Source organism: Sceloporus occidentalis, unplaced genomic scaffold (genome assembly GCF_023333645.1).
Source record: "Sceloporus occidentalis isolate IW3139 unplaced genomic scaffold, rSceOcc1.0.p SCAF_102, whole genome shotgun sequence".
Classification (NCBI taxonomy): domain Eukaryota; kingdom Metazoa; phylum Chordata; class Lepidosauria; order Squamata; family Phrynosomatidae; genus Sceloporus; species Sceloporus occidentalis.
This window is the reverse complement of record NW_028317082.1, coordinates 3,293,802-3,313,105: the sequence shown is the minus strand read 5'-3', so window position 1 is coordinate 3,313,105 and position 19,304 is coordinate 3,293,802. Positions and strand designations below refer to the sequence as shown.

The 19,304-nt window shown below is 37.4% G+C and overlaps 3 non-coding genes across 3 annotated transcripts; 1 reads left to right on the top strand and 2 right to left on the bottom strand.

Annotated features, from left to right (window-relative positions):
* Positions 1 to 4,262: 4,262 nt before the first annotated feature.
* On the bottom strand, positions 4,263 to 4,335 carry TRNAR-UCG (transfer RNA arginine (anticodon UCG)). Its single transcript has one exon. It is a non-coding gene; the product is annotated as a tRNA-Arg (tRNA).
* Positions 4,336 to 5,572: 1,237 nt separating this feature from the next.
* TRNAL-CAA (transfer RNA leucine (anticodon CAA)) lies at positions 5,573 to 5,683 on the top strand. The gene is made up of 2 exons: positions 5,573 to 5,610; positions 5,638 to 5,683. It is a non-coding gene; the product is annotated as a tRNA-Leu (tRNA).
* Positions 5,684 to 6,465: 782 nt separating this feature from the next.
* On the bottom strand, positions 6,466 to 6,538 carry TRNAR-UCG (transfer RNA arginine (anticodon UCG)). Its single transcript has one exon. It is a non-coding gene; the product is annotated as a tRNA-Arg (tRNA).
* Between the last annotated feature and the right edge of the window lie 12,766 nt (positions 6,539 to 19,304).

Below are 19,304 nucleotides of genomic sequence, written 5' to 3'. Positions count from 1 at the left end.
ATTCGCTATTCAATTATATAAATAATCATCATATAGACATATGTTGCGTCCAAGAAACACATTTGAAAAATGCAGATATCTACAGACTGAACAATAAAAGATATATGGTGCTTGAACATTCATCGTTACCTAGCAGGAAAAAGCGAGGTGTAGCTATCCTAATCTCAAATAAAATTAAAGTTGAGTTGATCTATAAGCAGAAGGATTCTCACGCTAGATATGTTTTCATAGTGTGTAAATTAGACGAGAGATTATTTTCTATTTTGAATATATATGCACCTAATTATAAACAGAACCATTTCTTAAATGGCACACTACAAAAAATACAGAAATATACCCAGGGAACCTTTTTGTGTATGGGGGACTTTAATTGTGCTCCTGATGCAGTATTGGACACTCCCAGTCCCCGAGGTAGAACTCCTAACAGAAATCAAGTTAATTTATCTAATGCTTTCAGTATTACTCTTGGTAAATATAAACTCTATGACATTTGGAGGACGTTGAGACCGGCAGACAAAGATTATACCTTTTTTTCGGGTCGACATAAGACTTTTTCACGTATAGATCTTATATTAACTACAGCGAACGTGATTTCAGATTGTAAGCGTATTAGTATAGGAAATGCAGCCTGGACAGATCATGATCCAGTTTGTCTGGAAATAGAAAAGAAATTTCATTTGACTTTACGCCCTTGGATAAATGAATCATCATTAGGCTGTAAGGATTCTCTTGATTACATTTCCCAGACGACCACTCAGTTTTTTCTTGAGAATTTGACGCATAATATGAGTCTGGGTAATATCTGGTGCGCTTATAAATGTGTCTTGAGAGGATATTTAATTAAAAAAGATGCATATAATAGGAAAAAAGGAAAAGAAAAATTGTCTGATCTATATATTTCATTGAGTAATTTAAAAAGGAAGTGCGGTCAATCTCATGGAGAACAAGACATTATGAATATGATTAAAATCAAAAAAGAAATTGAGGACCGTTTAATAAGTAAAGCAAATTATAATTTGATTAAGTTAAAGCAAAAATTCTACTACGCTGGGAACCGGGCAGAGAAACAGCTTACCAACCAATTAAAAAATAGAAATTTAAAAAATCGAATTCTTAAACTTATAGATGGGGATAAATATATTTCTAGTCCTGATAATATTGGGACATCTTTTGGTAAGTTTGATACATCCCTGTATAATATTGTAGGTCAATCCCAAGATGATGTACAGATGAGACAATATCTGCAGGACTCCAGATTGCCGAAGTTGACTGATACATTGATAGAACAATTGGACGCTCCCTTTTTGGAGAGTGAAGTAAATGTAGCGATAAAAAAACTAAAAGTACGTAAAGCTCCTGGTCCCGACGGATATACAGCACTGTTTTATAAAAAACTGTCCAAATTGATAGTTCCGCACCTAACAAGTATGTTCAACGAAATCAGCGCAAATAAGTCCTTTCCTAATGGCATGTTGGAGGCTATTATTCTTCCTATACCTAAAGCTGGGAAAGAGTGCCGATTATAGGCCAATCTCTTTGATTAATTTGGATACTAAAATATACTCTTCAATACTAGCTGCCCGTTTAAAACCATTGTGCCCACAGTTAATTTGTAGAGATCAGTCTGGCTTTATAAAAGGAAGACAATCTAGTGATAATGTCCGTAAGATTATTGACATAGTAGAATATGTAACCACTCATGAAATTCCATCAATCCTCTTGGCTTTGGACGCGGAAAAGGCCTTTGACCGGGTTAACTGGACCTTCTTAGAACAGACATTGAGGTCTTATGGCTTTGGTGAAGGCTTTATTCGAGCTGTTATGGCGTTGTATACAACACCAACCGCAATGGTAGTTGGTCAAGGCTTTAAATCGGAACGTTTTAGATTAAATAACGGGACTCGACAAGGTTGCCCATTGGCACCTTTGCTATATATTCTCACATTAGAACCATTAGCTTCGAGAATTAGACTCAATAAAAGCATTAAAGGAATAAGAATTGGTGATTTGGAAAATAAACTTTGTCTATACGCGGATGACATATTACTATCTCTGTATGATCCGTTAAATTCAGTTGATCATTTGATGGCCGAAATTAATTTATTTAGCAGCTTCTCGAATTATAAATTGAATATCACAAAAACACAAGCTGTAATGATGAATATCTCGGCTTCATCAAAAACTAGCATTGAGGAATCCTTCGAATTCTCTTGGGCGACCGATAAAATCGACTACCTGGGGGTTGTAATCCCAATCAAGATTTCGGAAATTATAGAAGTTAACTTTAGTAAATTACGAGATGAATTGATTAAGCAAATTAAAGAGTGGAAAGGCCTTTTTATTTCTTGGCTTGGTAGAATGAATGTCATTAGATCCTATATAGTCCCCAAATGGTTATATCTTCTTCAAATGATTCCGGTCAGGCTCCCGTTGTTAGATTGGTTTGTGATTGAGCAAGAGTTGACAGGCTTCTCAAATCTGGAATGCATACTTTGGCTACATCATTTTAAGCTTAAATCAATTAGAAATAACCTACCAATTACTCTCCATAGTTCTATGGAGTTTTGGGAGTATATTAAGCCTTGATTAGGCCTCCGTAATAAAATAGTTTCAACAGCTCCGCTTGAAACTCTCCAGTATAATATCTCCCAATTAAATTTGAGAAACTGGACCAACTATAGGAATAAAAGGATTATAGATATTTTGATACAGGATAAAACAAAAACGTTCTCTCAGCTCTCAGAGGAATTTGAATTCGGCAATCTGGAGTCCTTCAATGTCTTTAGGATAACTTTCTATGTTAGATCTCATTTGTATGTGCAGTCCTCATCTATTTTGAGTCAAAAGATCTGCGATATGTTTTCTACAGAAATTATTCTAAAAAGCCTAAAAAAGTGGTATATACTGCTTGAAGAAATAGAAACTCCCCTTGTTCATATTGCATTAAAATCATGGCAATCAGACTTAAAGTGTCTGATAGATTTAAATATATGGATTGGTAGTTTATTTGAAATTAAGAAAATTTCGCATTGCCTCAACATGATTGAACTGCATTACAAGATAATGTGGAGATGGTATATAACCCCGGTGAAACAGTGTAAATTTAATTATAATGCGTCCCCTCTCTGTTGGAGATGCCGTTCTTCTTTAGGATCATTCTCCCATATCTGGTGGGAATGCCCACAGATCCAAAGTATTTGGCAAGATATATTTAAGCTCATTTCTGATACTTTAAATCAAAACATAGCACCTACTATGCGAAGAGCCCTACTACATTTTGATTTAAACGGATTTCGATTTAACCAAAGGGCTTTTGTAGTACAATGCTTGCTAGCCATGAAGATAATTTTAGCTAGACAATGGCTACAATCATTATCTATTTCTTTGGATCATGTGGTGAATCAAATCAGCCATCAATGTTTGATGGAACGTGGCTTTTTTCTATCTCACCAGTGTTTACAGAAATTCCATAACATCTGGAGACCGTGGCTGACTCGGCACCCTGACATTCTCCCAAATTTATAACATAACGTATAAACATACTGATTATATCAACTTGGCTTGACAGTTTGAATGTATTGTATGGATGGTTTGTTGGTGATTCTTTTTTTCTTGTGGTTTTTTTTGGGTTTTTTTGGTTTTTTTTTTGTTTTTCTTCTTTTTCTCGTTGTGGGGTATAGACTGGGAAGTTTTGCTGTAATCCCGGTCTAATTGTGTTGTATATGTTTTATATTGCAATTTTAGACGCATCAATAACTTATATATACAAAGTAGAAAAACTTGTTCCATTCTCTGTAAGTGGAATGATGAATATCTGCACATATATGCTGCTATATTTATAAGTGGAATGATGAATATATGTATACATATGCTGCTATATTTATTATCGGCACTTTCTGCTTATATATATGTTTTTCTTTATATTGTATGTGATGTGGTCTAATAAAAAAAAAAAAAAAAAAAGTTTTTGAAAGAGTAAATTGCAGACAACTTTGATTGAATCAAATCTCGCAACAACGCACTATCCGTAGAGGTACCGTATAGGCCAAGATGGGGTTACATTCGGTGATCATATGGCACATTGAAAAAAAACACTTGAAATCTTAGTTTTGACATGTCTGCCTTTCATACCAAGAGGGACTAAAAATCTTGGGTGACACGTAACATGGAAAGAAACTGTTGAAATCTTAGTTTCCACTTGCCTGACATTCATTGATATGGAAGAACTCTAAAGAACAACAAAACCAAACCTCCATCAACTCCGACCACAAAGGGACTCGAACCCTCAATCTTCTGATCCGAAGTCAGATGCCTTATCCATTAGGCCACGCGGTCTGCATGTAAAGTTTGCGAAAAAATGTGTGGATACGTTTCTCATAGAGAAACATAACTATATTTCCTTTACTTCACATGCCACAATATGCTTTTTATGACCACTGTCCTTCCTCTGACTGATGTTAATTAAGAACACGCAGACAAACATAGGACACAGAAACGACTAATGCATTTGAAACATCTATGTACGAAGGATTATGCGTGAGTCAGATAGGTGGTTTCATGACGTTTTCTGTCTACGTATCGAGGCTCTTTGGCGCAGTGGCTAGCGTATTGGACTTCTAGCACTTGACAAGGCATTCAAAGGTTGTGGGTTCAAGTCCCACCAGTGTTGTTATTTTTCCAGTGGTTGACTGCATTTGATGTTCTTGTTTAGTTGTAAGTTGCAATATCCACAAATTGTCTCTGAAAAATTTCTGTAATACTATTGACAGATCTTAATCTGACAGATTTTAATTGAAGCATTAAATTGTATTTCCAAATATCCACAATTTGTCTGTGAGAAATTATGGTAATCTGAAACAATAGAACTATCTAACACAAGTGTGGAAAGCAGTTTAGCGCTCCGTTTGTAAGATTAAAGTTTTGATGCGAAAATAATGCCAATATTCAAAGGTTGTGTGTTCGAGTCCCACTAGAGTGGTGTTTTTTTCCCAGTGGTTGACTGCATTTGATGTGCTTGTTTAGTTTTAGGTTGCAATATCCACAAATTGTCTCTGAAAAATGTCTGTAATACAATTGACAGATTTTACTCTAGTGTGAAATGTGTTTCAGTAGTGGGCCCTGTGGCACATTATACAAAGGATGATCACATAGATTTCTTTGGGCAAAAAGATTAGGAAATGTACAACAGAAAATCAAGGGTGCCCTGTGACTCTTATGGAGCCACTTGGAGCCAAAGTCTTCATAACAATAGTTGGAGAAAGAATTAAAGTTTGCTTTTAAGTGTTTGAAACAGTACATCGCAATCAACTTTGATTTCATTAAAGGTGGTGGCAACGCACAATACGTAGAAGAACCCTGCATGCCCAGGGGGCGATAAGTTTGGTGGACATATGGCACATCAAAAAACACATGTGAAATCTTAGCCTTCACATGCAGGATCTCAAGTCTGCTTACCCTGTGACTCTAATGAAGCCACTTTAAACCAATGCAGTGGCAAAAGGTCCCCTAAGAGCTAGTCCCTTGCCTTGAAACTATGTAAAAAAAATATCTTCTTTCGTAGCAGCAGTAGCTTGTCAGGATGGCCAAGTGGTCTAAGGCGCCAGACTCAAGTAGTGCTATCTTCTCTCTGTGAGGGTCTTCTGGTCTCCATGTGGAGGCATGGGTTCAAATCCCACTTCTGACAGTCATCTCTTTTTGTGCTTTGAGCTTCGTTTAATTCAACAATTTTTTGAGAAAGAATCCAAGATTGAATTTTAGCGTTTAAAGAGTACATTGCAGAAGACATTGATTTCATAACATAAGACAGCAATGTACAATCTCTAGACTCAAAAGAACAGTAACCTGGGGATCTAAATCACCAGCAACCTCAAGACAACTCAAATCCGCAATCTTCCAATCCAAAGTCAGACACCTTACCCATTAAGCAACGAGGTCTGGACGGAACGCGAGAGTCTTATTCCGCACTTTGGAGACAAGACATACCGAAAGAGGTGAAAATAACGAACCAGGTGTAGATACTTTCCAATAGCTGTCACATAGATTTCTTGGGGGAAAGAGATTAGGAAGTGTACAACAGAAAATCAAGGGTGCCTGTGACTCTTATGGAGCCGCTTTGAGCCAAAGTCTTCATAACAATAGTTGGAAAAAGAATTAATGTTTGCTGAAAGTTTTTGAAAGAGTAAATTGCAGACAACTTTGATTGAATCAAATCTCGCAACAACGCACTATCCGTAGAGGTACCGTGTAGGCCAAGATGGGGTTACATTCGGTGATCATATGGCACATTGAAAAAAAACATTTGAAATCTTAGTTTTGACATGTCTGCCTTTCATACCAAGAGGGACTAAAGATCTTGGGTGACACGTAACATGGAAAGAAACTATTGAAATCTTGGTTTCCACTTGCCTGACCTCCATTGATATGGAAGAACTTTAAAGAACAACAGAACCAAAGCTCCAGCAACTCCGACCACGAAGGGACTCGAACCCTCAATCTTCTGATCCGAAGTCAGACGCCTTATCCATTAGGCCACGCGGTCTGCATGTAAAGTTTGCGAAAAAATGTGTGGATACGTTTCTCATAGAGAAACATAACTATATTTCCTTTACTTCACATGCCACAATATGCTTTTTATGACCACTGTCCTTCCTCTGACTGATGTTAGACAAAACATTAAAATACATATGGTACATAACAACATAGAAACATATACATAGACATTCATATATGAATATTTGTTGTATTCCCTTAAAGCTCATAGCATTAAAAAATAATAATTTTAAGTATTCAAACGCTCAGTGTTTCTTTGGGAGGAGAGGGAGATTATAAATTATCAAGGCCAAAATCGATCTAAAACAAAGGCCGTTGGAGCAGTGCTGTGGTTGTATTACTGCACAGGGAATTTTTAATCTATTATTTGAAACCTTTTCTGCCAAATGCACTCATACCTCTCTCTTGAGTTAGCTTCTTTCAGAAAAAAATATTTTTCTACATTACTTTGTAAATTTATTTGCAATTTAATCTCTTGCCAATGTGGCAAATCCTGTTTTCTCCAATATCTAGCAATACAGATTTTAAACGCCAAAAGTATATTAACCCATAAGGTCTGCTCATTACTATTAATATCTATAAACTCTAAATGAAACAAAAATCTTTGAGGGGAGAGTTCCAAATATGACCCAAACAATTCCAAATAAAGCTCAGATATTTTTATCTTAAACTGAGTTAGTTTTTGACAATCCCACCAAATATGTTTATGCGATCCTAATTCGAGATGGCATCGCCAGCACCTGTCTCCATTCTTTGGTTGAAATTTAACTATACGTGTAGGGACCATATACCATCTATATATAATCTTAAAAAAGAGTTCTTGAAGATTTATACAGTGAGTTGCTTTTTTAGTAAATTGCCATGTTTTATACCAAGAATCTAAGGGAATAGAAATTTCCAATTCTTTCTCCCATTGTTTGTGTGCCTTAGACTTATCAAGAGTCTTATTATCTTTAAAAAATTTCAAAATCTTAGACAGTGTTCCCTTAGAAATACACGAAGTAATAAATTTCAACCAAGGGTTATATTCAGGTGGTGGGTTTGATATTAAGAAATGTTTTAATCTGATATATTTAAAGATTTCTCTTGACGGTAATATATATCTATCAGTCATAAGAGAGAAAGAGGCCAGATTTCCCTCTAAATAAAGGTCCCCTATCTGCTCTATTCCTGAGATTTTCCAATTGTCCAGTACAAGATCAGGTATGTAAAATGATAGAACATCCAGGGGACAATTTTTTGTAAATGGAATCCCTTTTGCAAACCTTTTTTTGATTCTATAGAAAGAGGATAATATGTCTGCAATTATTAAGCTCGGAAATTTTTTCTTCTGAAATTGGGATTGAGGTAGCCAGAACAACAAGAAAGGGTCGAGATTTTTAAGATTATATTTCTCTATATTATACCAACCCAAAGAGCTTTTCTCTTTTATAGAGCCCCAGGCCATCATAAAAGCTACTTGAGAGGCTTCATATAGTTCCTTTATATCAGGATAACCTAAACCCCCAGATTCAATAGGTCTTTTAAGAAGCTCCGAGGGTAATCTTATTATTTTAGCTGCCCAAACAAATTGAGATAGTAAGTTTTCCCATTTTAAGATAACATCTTTCGAAACATAAAAAGGTATTAATCGAAAAAGATATAAAATTTTGGGAATTATGTAAGCTTTAAGAATATTAATACGACCCATCCAAGAGAATTCAAGTTTCATCCAATTTGCTAGAGAAGATTTTATTTCTAGAAAAAGTTTCTTATGATTTATATTGGCGATATCTTCTAGTATAGGTCCGATTATAATCCCCAAATAATCAATTTGATGTGTCTGATCATTATTTTGAATATGCCCATGAGCTATAGATATCTGAGACTCAGAGAGATAAAATGGAATCATCTGAGTCTTTGATAAATTAAGTTTGTAATTAGAATAGTATCCAAATTTTTCTATTCCTTTTAAAAAAGCAGGGATAGATAATAAGGGTGCAGATAATGTTAATAAAACATTGTCTGCATATAAGGTAATACTATATTCATGTTTATCAATATTTATACCATGAATATTAGAAGAGTTTCTAATATAGGCAGCTAAAGGCTCAATTGTTAGAGCATATAACAGGGGAGCTAACGGGCAGCCCTGCCTTGTACCATTATAAATGTGAAACATATCTGAGTCTAAAAAAGGGCCTCTAATCTTTGCGACCGGAGATGTATATAAGGCCATAGTTAGGTCATGAAAAAGACCTGTTAAACCAAATGCTTGAAGTGTTTCAGCTAAGAACTTCCAATTGACCCTATCAAATGCCTTTTGGGCATCTAAAGCTACTATAACTGAAGAGATTTTATATCTATGTATATATTCAATGACATTGAACCAGGAATGAATCCTGCCTGATCTGGATGTATCAAATCTCGTATTATTCGAGCCAATCTAGAGGCCAGGATCTTAGAATATATCTTCACATCTAAATTGATGAGAGATATTGGCCTGTAGTTAGCAACCAGTGAAGGATCCTTCCCTGGTTTCGGAATTGGCGATATACTCACCTCCAACATCTCTTTTGGAAAACTTCTTCCAGTAGAAATAGAATTAAAAGATTTTGTTAGGATGGGAGAAATTACTGAGTTCAAGATTGGAAAAAATATAGCTGAAAAGCCATCAGGGCCTGGAGCTTTCCCTTTTTTCAAATTAAGAATTGCAATAGTAGTCTCTTGAGTTGTTAGTGGTTGATTTAATTGTATTAATTTTTCTGCAGAAAGTTTTGGAAGATGCAAGGTCTCTAAAAATTGAGCTATATCAGTAGTAGCAATCTTAGGTTCGGGTAAATTATATAAGGTTTCATAATATTGTTTAAAGGCATTGCCTATCTGTGTTGGTGATATACAAGTTGTTCCATTGTGTATAATTTTTTTTATTCTAGATGATTCAATTTGTGCCTTCAATCTTTTAGTAAGATTTTTCCCTACTCTATTATTTCCATAATGCCAACTAGATTTCAATCTTTGCATTATTGTTTCAGTTTTAATTTTAAGTTTAATGATTATCGATTCTTTAATAGTCTCTAACTGCTTCGAGAAATCTCTGGATGGATATTGTTTATTTAGTCTCTCAAGTTTTGCCAACTCAATATACAGATCGGCAAGTTCTTTACCTCTCTGTTTTTTAATCCAAGCACCCTTTTTTATTAAGTGTCCCCTAAGAACACATTTTAGGGTGCACCACAAATTTAGATCTGAGGTCTCATTATTATCATTATGCTCCAAAAAAGATGTTGTTTGTTTTATCAGATCTATCTTATCGGATTCTGTTTTTAAAAGAGATTCGTTGAGTCTCCAACGAGTTCTTGTTCTATATTGAGGGTTATCCTTGATAGAAATAAATACTGGGGCATGGTCAGACCATGAGATATTTCCAATTAGAGAGGTAGTAGAGATTTCCAAAGAGTGACCAGGCATTAAGAAATAATCAATGCGTGAATATGATTGGTGTACATTCGAGAAGAAAGAGTAGTCTCTTTCCTCAGGATGTTGCACCCTCCACACATCATAAAGGCCATGTTTAAATAGAGAATCGGAAAATGCTTTGGCCCTAGTTTTTAAACACGCATCTGATTTACGGTTCTTCAAAGTCTTAGTATCTTTTTCAATATCGATTATGCAATTCAGGTCGCCTGCTATAATCAATGAGCCTTTAGAGATTTTTTCTATTGTTTCCATAGCTGAATTGAGAAATCTTGTCGATCCTTCTGATGGGGCATATAGGCTAACCATGGTATAGGTAACATCATTTATATTACAGACAAGTATAATCCTTCTTCCTTCCTTATCAGCTTCATGATGTATATACTCAAATTTATTTTTAATTGATATCAATATGGCTACTCCCCAGTGGCGTCGGCAGGGGGGGGCCAGAGGGGGCCATGGCCCCCCCTACATCATGCTGTGCCCCCCGGTGTGCCCCCCCAATTGAAACGCCGGCTTTTTTTTTTTTTTTATAGACCCGGAGGAGAGAGTGAGAGGCGCCGAGCGGTTGCTGAGGAATAAGTTCTCAGCAACCGTTCGGCGCCTCTCACTCTTCTCCGCGACCGCGAGGCCTCTTCCTGGTTCGCAGTGCCGGCATTTCAAGCCGAGCGCCGGTATATGTCGTCATATCCGGCGCCCAGCAGTGAAGCCGGCAGAACCAGGGATACAGAGACCTCGCGATCTCACCGCTGGACAAGCCCAAGGTAAGTGAACTTCAAAGGGGGGGTTAGAAAGTTAGGAGGGGGTTAGAGAGTCAGAAGAGGTAGGAAGTGAGAAGGGGTAGATAAGGATAGATTGGGAGGGAGAGGGGGTAGATAGGATAGATTGGGAGGGAGAGGGAGAGGGGGGTAGATGGGATAGATTGGGAGGGAGAGGGGGGTAGATGGGATAGATTGGGAGGGAGAGGGTGTAGATTGGGAGGGAGATGGGGGTGGATGGGATACATTGGGAGGGAGAGGGGATAGATAGGATAGATTGGGAGGGAGAGGGGGGTACATAGGATAGATTGGGAGGGAGAGGGGGGTACATAGGATAGATTGGGAGGCAGATGTGGTAGATAGAGAGGCAGTTGTGGTAGATAGGGAGGGAGAGGGGGTAGATAGGATAGATTGGGAGGGAGAGGTCTTTATGGGACAAAAACGGTGTACGTTCAGCTGTTTGGGGACAAAGTTGACATAATGTGTAACTTAGGTGCTGGTCAGGTTCTATGTGGGCAGCGTGGACACCAGGGTTGGCTTTGGGGTGTGTGACCAGTGATCTATGCCTGTAATTTAGGGGGTTTTATCTATACCTTTAATGCAGAGTTTATATGTAATTTCCAATTGATTTATATCTGCAAAGCTGGGTTTTGTGTCATTCTGTTCATCTGTATCGGCTATATTTCCATACATTATTAATGCTTACCTGCAAATATAGGATTTGTATGTCTTATTCAGTTGATCAATACCTGGAGTGCTGTTTCCATGTGTTGTTTATTTGATCTAAACCTTCAGTGCTGAGTGTACATGTGATTTCCAGTTGATATATACCTGCAATGCTGGGTTTGTGTGTCCTGTTGGTTTATACCTGCAATGCTATGTTTCCATACATTATTTATGTATACCTGCAAATACAAGGTTTTTTTTTATCTCATTCAGTTGCATGTGCTGTTTCCATGTGTTGTTTATTTGATCTATACCTGAACTACAGGGTGTAAGTAAAAGAACGCTATGGTTTAGTGAATGAGGGGACAAAGGGACTCTGGGGATGATTACAGGGGAGAGGACCTCTCAATGTCACGGTGCAGTCAGAAGGAGGGAACACTGCACTGACTCTCACTGTCTTCCCCTGATCTGCAGTCAGTGTGGCAAATATATTGGCAGCAGGGTCTAATATTAATATATATTGGCTGCAGGGGCTAATATTAATATATATCGGAAGCTGGGACTAATGTTTATATATATCGGCAGCAGGGGCTAATATTAATATATATTGGCTGCAGGGCCTATTATCAATAAATATTGGCTGCAGGGGCTAATATTTATATATATTGGCTGCAGGGACTAATACTATATATCGGCAGTAGGGGCTAATATTAATATATGTTGGCAGCAGGGTATAATTTGTATGTATATCGGCAGCAGGGTATAATATAAGTATGTATCCGCAGCAGGGGCTAATATTAATATATATCCGCAGCAGGGGTTAATATTAATATATATCGGAAGCAGGGTGTAATATTTCTATATATCTGCAGCAGGGTCTAATATTTATATATATTGTCAGCAGGGGCTAATATTAAAGAATGAAAAATAACTGTCACTTTAGCTGTTATTTTGAAATCATATTTTAATCACAGTCTTTACTTCAAAGAGATAAGTGCATATTATGTAGTTAAAAATGCACATCTAACGTGTGTGTGTGTATATATATATATATATATATATATATATATAGTGTATACGTACCGTTTTATAATTGGCCCCCCTACTTTGGTCCCTGGCCCCCCATGTGCCCCCCCTAAATATGAAACCTGGAGACGCCACTGCTACTCCCCGCTTCAGAAGATACATAAATATGTCGGTATCTATGATATTTCCAAGCAGATTTTTCTATTATTTGATTCCAGTGTGTCTCTTGAATAAATGCAATATCTATCCCCTCTTTGATTAATGTGTCATACAAATAAGATCTCTTATATGGAGAATTTAAACCCTGTGCATTAATTGTCATCAATTTAAGGGACATGGAATATTTGTTTTCCCCTCCTCCACCAGCACTGCTCCCTATCCCTCAATCTCCAACTAGAAAACACCTGACAACAACATTCATAAACAAAAAAAACAATCAAACCCAACACACTATGCAGGAAAAACATTATTTCCGCCATTAGTGTGAAGAAATTCCTTGAACCAGCAAGGAATGAGGACGTGTTTTAAGGCCAACGAAGGTAAGGAGCACAATCATCTCTTATTTCCATAAAAATAGTATAAACTATATCTATCTATCCAAATATCATATTTAATGAAATTACGCAAAGCAAAAAAAATAAAATAATTTATAATAATGTGATAATCTACATCTTTTATATTGTTATTAACCATTTATATTATTTCAAGTCAATACATTGCCATCTCAGTAATATATCATTTCCAACCAGTACATACCAACTCAATAACCAGACCAAGATTATAACACAAAATATATCATTTCCAACCAGTACCATGATAGTATAGCCAATCATGATATTTCCCATTTGAGATGGTATTTTAGGTGATAGCTTGTGATAATATCTTATATCTTATATCATTAATCCTGAAAAAAAAAAAAAATAAAAAAAGGAGGGGAAATAATATACATATATATATATAAATATACCCATATTAGTATATGATCATAGGTTTTTGTCAATATATGTATCAGAAAGGAAATTTATATTAATAGCTATAATAGAAGTCTCCTTCTTCTCAAGTGATTTATTCTAATAAATCTATTACTATTCACCCATATATCTAATGTGTCGTGAGTATATATTAGTGTCTTTTAAATTTTCTTATCCTAATATCTCAATTCTAGTTTGGGAAAGTATCTTATCCAAAGACTAACAATACTCATATATCTCTGTGAATCTCTGTGAGTTCCATAATTTTATCTAATATTGTAATTAAAAAAAAAAAAAAATAAAAAAAAAAATGAAAAAAAAAATATATACATATATATATATATAAATATACCTATATTAGTATATGATCATAGGTTTTTGTCAATATATATATCAGAAAGGAAATTTATGTTAATAGCTATAATAGAAGTCTCCTTCTTCTCAAGTGATTTATTCTAATAAATCTATTACTATTCACCCATATATATAATGTGTCATGAGTATATATTAGTGTCTTTTAAATTTTCCTATCCTAATATCTCAATTCTAACTTTGTGAAGATATCTTATCTAAAGATTAACAATACTTATATATCTCTGTGAGTCTCTGTGAGTCCCATAATTTTATCTAATATTTTTAAGAGAAAAAAAAAAAAAAAAAAAGAATTTGTGATAATCTATATTCTAAGTAATCTATTATATCTTTTATATTGTTATCAACCATTTATATCATTTATATCGTATCCAACCAATACGTTGCCAGCTTAGTGACTGGACTAAAATTATAACACATAACACATCATTTCCAACCAGTACATTGCCAACTCAATGAATAAACCAATCATAATATTTCCCAATTAGAATAGTATTTTAGGTAATAATATGGTAATATCGTATACTTTATATCATAAAAAAAAAACAACAAAAAAAACCAAACAAATGTAAAATAAAAAAAATAAATAAAAAACAACATAAATTTTCTTCTATAGATTAGAGAGTCTTATATGGTAAGATTCCATTTCAGTAAATTGTCCTTTGCTTGTGTAGGATCATTGCAAATATAGATTTTGCCTTGATAATTAATTCGCAATTTTGTGGGGAAACCCCAGGAATAAATAATATTATTTTGCCGTAAACAGGTAGTTGTCACAGTCACGTCCTCGGGTCCTGTTAGCCGCGGGCGGGGGTCTGCTCGCAGATCACGGGGACCCGATACTTCTCCCTCCGGACCCGTGGTCGGCGAGGGGACTACCGCTCGCGGCGCACGGGCACCCGAGGGACGTACACGTTCTCTCCGTGCCGGCGGCGAACAGACCGACCACCGACATGGGAGAAGGAGGGTCGGATCCGGGAACTCCTCGACGAGCAGATCTAAGGCTGCCCGTCTATGCAGGAGTTCCCAGAGGGGTTCCCTTACCTGCTGCCCTGTCTGCTAACCTGCTCCTGTGTACCGACCCGGCTTGTCTGCTAACCTGCTCCCGTGTACTGACCCGGCTTGTCTGCTAACCTGCTCCTGTGTACCGACCCGGCTTGTCTGCTAACCTGCTCCTGTGTACCGACCCGGCTTGTCTGCTAACCTGCTCCTGTGTACCGACCCGGCTTGTCTGACACCCTCACCTGTACCTGTTTGCCATACTCAGTACTTACCTGCTACCTGTGTTCACGGAGAGTGTCTCACTGTTGGGATCATCTAAATCCTGGATTACCACTGTTGGGGCTTCTCCCTATTCAGCAGTTTTCTGGGCAGAATAACTCCTGCGGTGAGTTCCTCTAGTGATACACGAGCGACAGTAGTAATATCAAAATATTTTTTTCTGTGTATTCTGGTTGCACGTGAAAGATCGAGATATGTAGTTAGGGATGCAAATTTTGCAATTTTAGTAGGGTTCCTTCTCATTTCTTTAACTAGATCTTCTTTGATTCTGGAGTTGGCAAAACAGATAATAACATCTCTAGGTGTATTTGTTTGTGTCCAATTAGGAGGCAGCGGAAGTCTATGGGCTCTTTCAATTAATATCGGACCGTATTTTGGACAGTCTATATATGTTGAAAGTAGTTCCATCAAGTACGGTTCCAGTTCGATCACATCTTCAGATATCCCACGAATTTTAAGATTTTGTCTGCGTGACCTGTCTTCTAGGTCTGCAAGTTTAAGATCTTGTCTTGTTAAATCTGCTTTTAATACTTCATTTTGAGATTGAAGCTGTTTGATTTTCAAATGTAGCATAGTAATTTCTTTTGATTGAGCAGCTAAAGTGACCTTCATATGGGTCATTTCTTCCTTATATTCTTTAAGATTATGGTCCAAATCAGCTTTAATTTTAATATATAAAGAATCTAGTGCCATCATCAAATTGGTCTTTGTAATATAATCTGGCGGGTTGGTTATACTAATCTCACTTAGTCGATCTGGAGACGATTTAGATGATAAGACAGAAGTATCCGTTTGACTTTTAGGAGAGTAGTAGGCACTAATTGGAGGAGGTTTCTTTGTTTTCACAGACATTTTAGATTTTTCCTCTTTATCACCCTTGCCAGTTTTGTCACCTTTTGGAGGCATTATCGTTGCCCGCTTTTATCTATAGAGAAGAGACCTTTAAAAATCTTTACGCCTTTAAACCAGAATCTATTTAAGGCGAATTAGTGCAAATTATATGCAAATCCATACACATCAGATTTCAAAAAATGAAAGGTATAATCTTCAATAGCAATATAGGATGTTATTTCAAAAAAAAAAAAAAAAAAGGGAGTATTTATATATATATATATTTATACATATATACACAGTTCGTATGTTTCATGTATTTCTTGTTGGTTTAATTCAAGTTTTAGTAATTTCATTTAGAGATATCAAGAGTGTAATAGCCAGTAGCCAGGAAACTCACGGTTACCGCTTCCGACTTTATTGGAGCTTTATTGGCACTCTGCCACGCTTAGTATCCGCGTCCAGCTAATTCAGGTTTTAGTAATTTCATTTAGAGATATCAAGAGTGTAATAGCCAGTAGCCAGGAAACTCACGGTTACCGCTTCCAACTTTATTGGAGCTTTATTGGCACTCTGCCACGCTTAGCATCCGCGTCCAGCTTCTAACACTCACGCCGCAATTGGTTGCCAAAACGTAGGAAACAAAAAAAACCAAAAACAACAGATGAAGCACCGCCGTCAGGAAACCGTCAGGAAACCGTCAGGAACCCAAAAAACAAAGGTTCGTCATCCGGAGTCCAGGCAATCCCCACCGCTCCACATCCAAAACTCAGCACTCTGTCTCCATTCCACCCCCCATCAAGGAGGAGAAGAAAAGGCACCGTCGTCTGAAGCCGTCCCGAGCTCAGGGCTCAGCACTGGTCACTGCGTGCGGTCGGTGCTTAATGCTCGGTGCTCGGTGCTCGGCGTTTAACATTCGGCGGTCGGCGGTCGGCGGTCAGCGGTCAGCGGTCGGCGTTTGGGATTACGGTACTTCCGCGCTAGCCATGCTGCCCCTTCACCATCCGCCGGCCCATCACCACGCCTCAAACGTACGTAGTTACGTGACTACGTCATCACTCTTATCCTGACTGATGTTAAATAAGAACACGCAGACAAACATAGGACACAGAAACGACTAATGCATTTGAAACATCTATGTACGAAGGACTATGCGTGAGTCAGATAGGTGGTTTCATGACGTTTTCCGCGTCCATATCTAGGCTCTGTGGCGCAATGGAGAGTGCATTAGACTTCTAGCACTTGACAAGGCATTCAAAGGTTGTGGGTTTGAGTCCCACCAGAGTTGTGGTTTTTCCAGTGGTTGACTGCATTTGATGTTCTTGTTTAGTTATAAGTTGCAATATCCACAAATTGCCTCTGAAAAATTTCTGTAATACTATTGACAGATCTTAAAATGACAGATTTTAATTGAAAGATTAAATTGTATTTCCAAATATCCACAATTTGTCTGTGAGAAATTATGGTAATCTGAAACAATAGAACTATCTAACACAAGTATGGAAAGCAGTTTAGCGCTCCGTTTGTAAGATTAAAGTTTTGATGCGAAAATAATGCCAATATTCAAAGGTTGTGGGTTCGAGTCCCACTAGAGTGGTGTTTTTTTTCCAGTGGTTGACTGCATTTGATGTACTTGTTTAGTTTTAGGTTGCAATATCCACAAATTGTCTCTGAAAAATGTCTGTAATACAATTTACAGATTTTACTCTAGTGTGAAATGTGTTTCAGTAGTGGGCCCTGTGGCACATTATACAAAGGATGATCACATAGATTTCTTTGGGCAAAAAGATTAGGAAATGTACAACAGAAAATCAAGGGTGCCCTGTGACTCTTATGGAGCCACTTGGAGCCAAAGTCTTCATAACAATAGTTGGAGAAAGAATTAAAGTTTGCTTTTAAGTGTTTGAAACAGTACATCGCAATCAACTTTGATTTCATTAAAGGTGTTGGCAACGCACAATACGTAGAAGAACCCTGCATGCCCAGAGGGCGATAAGTTTGGTGGTCATATGGCACATCAAAAAACACATGTGAAATCTTAGCCTTCACATGCAGGATCTCAAGTCTGCTTACCCTGTGACTCTAATGAAGCCACTTTAAACCAATGCAGTGGCAAAAGGTCCCCTAAGAGCTAGTCCCTTGCCTTGAAACCATGTAAAAAAATATCTACTTTCTTAACAGCAGTAGCTTGTCAAGATGGCTGAGTGGTCTAAGGCTCCAGACTCAAGAATGCTATCTTCTCTCTGCGAGGGTCTTCTAGTCTCCATGTGGAGGCGTGGGATCAAATCCCCCTTCTGACAGTCATCTTTCTTTTGTGCTTTGAGCTTCATTTAATTCAACAATTTTTTGAGATCCAAGACTGAATTTAAGCGTTGAAAGAGTACATTGCAGAAGACATTGATTTCATAACATAAGACAGCAATGTACAATCTCTAGACTCAAAAGAACAGTAACCTGGGGATCTAAATCACCAGCAACCTCAAGACAACTCAAATCCGCAATCTTCCAATCCAAAGTCAGACACCTTACCAATTAAGCAACGAGGTCTGGACGGAACGCGAGAGTCTTATTCCGCACTTTGGAGACAAGACATACCGAAAGAGGTGAAAATAACGACCCAGGTGTAGATACTTTCCAATAGCTGTCACATAGATTTCTTGGGGGAAAGAGATTAGGAAGTGTACAACAGAAAATCAAGGGTGCCTGTGACTCTTATGGAGCCGCTTTGAGCCAAAGTCTTCATAACAATAGTTGGAAAAAGAAGATAAAAAAAAACTGGACGGTGGTGTGATGACGTGAGACCCTCACGGGGTGGAGCGTTGGAGCGTGCGGGATGAACTTCAGGTGATGGCGTCCTGCGATCTGCCTCCCCGGTATGCCTGACGATCTTGCTGCGAACTCTCAGCGTGTGGCTAGCGTACGGTTTCTTCCCCCGGCTTCCTTGGAAGTTCTTCGGTTGCAGCAACCCCGGGAGAACATCCTGAGGTGTGGCAGCTACCGATTGATGCTCCATATTGAAGGACTCGGCTATGTTGCCGTTATGCTGGAAGCTGGAATGAGACCGAGAGAAATCTAATATTTGGCGGGGAAACGCGCTACAGATTTTTGATCCTGAGGAGCTGTGGCAGGTGTCCGAGTGGGATCTTCAGAGTTCCTGGAAATCGTCAAAAGTACTTTCTATTTATTTATTTATTTATTTATTTATTTTTGGATCAAGATTGGAATTATTTTTTGGAACCTGTCTATATTACAATCATGATGGTGGAGGACATTCTAATTTGGTAACAGATCTAGGGATATTTCCATTGAAAAAAGAAAAGGAAAAGGGAAAAAATGTATGTTTATACTAATATATTGAAAGTACTATAATCATGTTGGAAACAGACTTTATAAC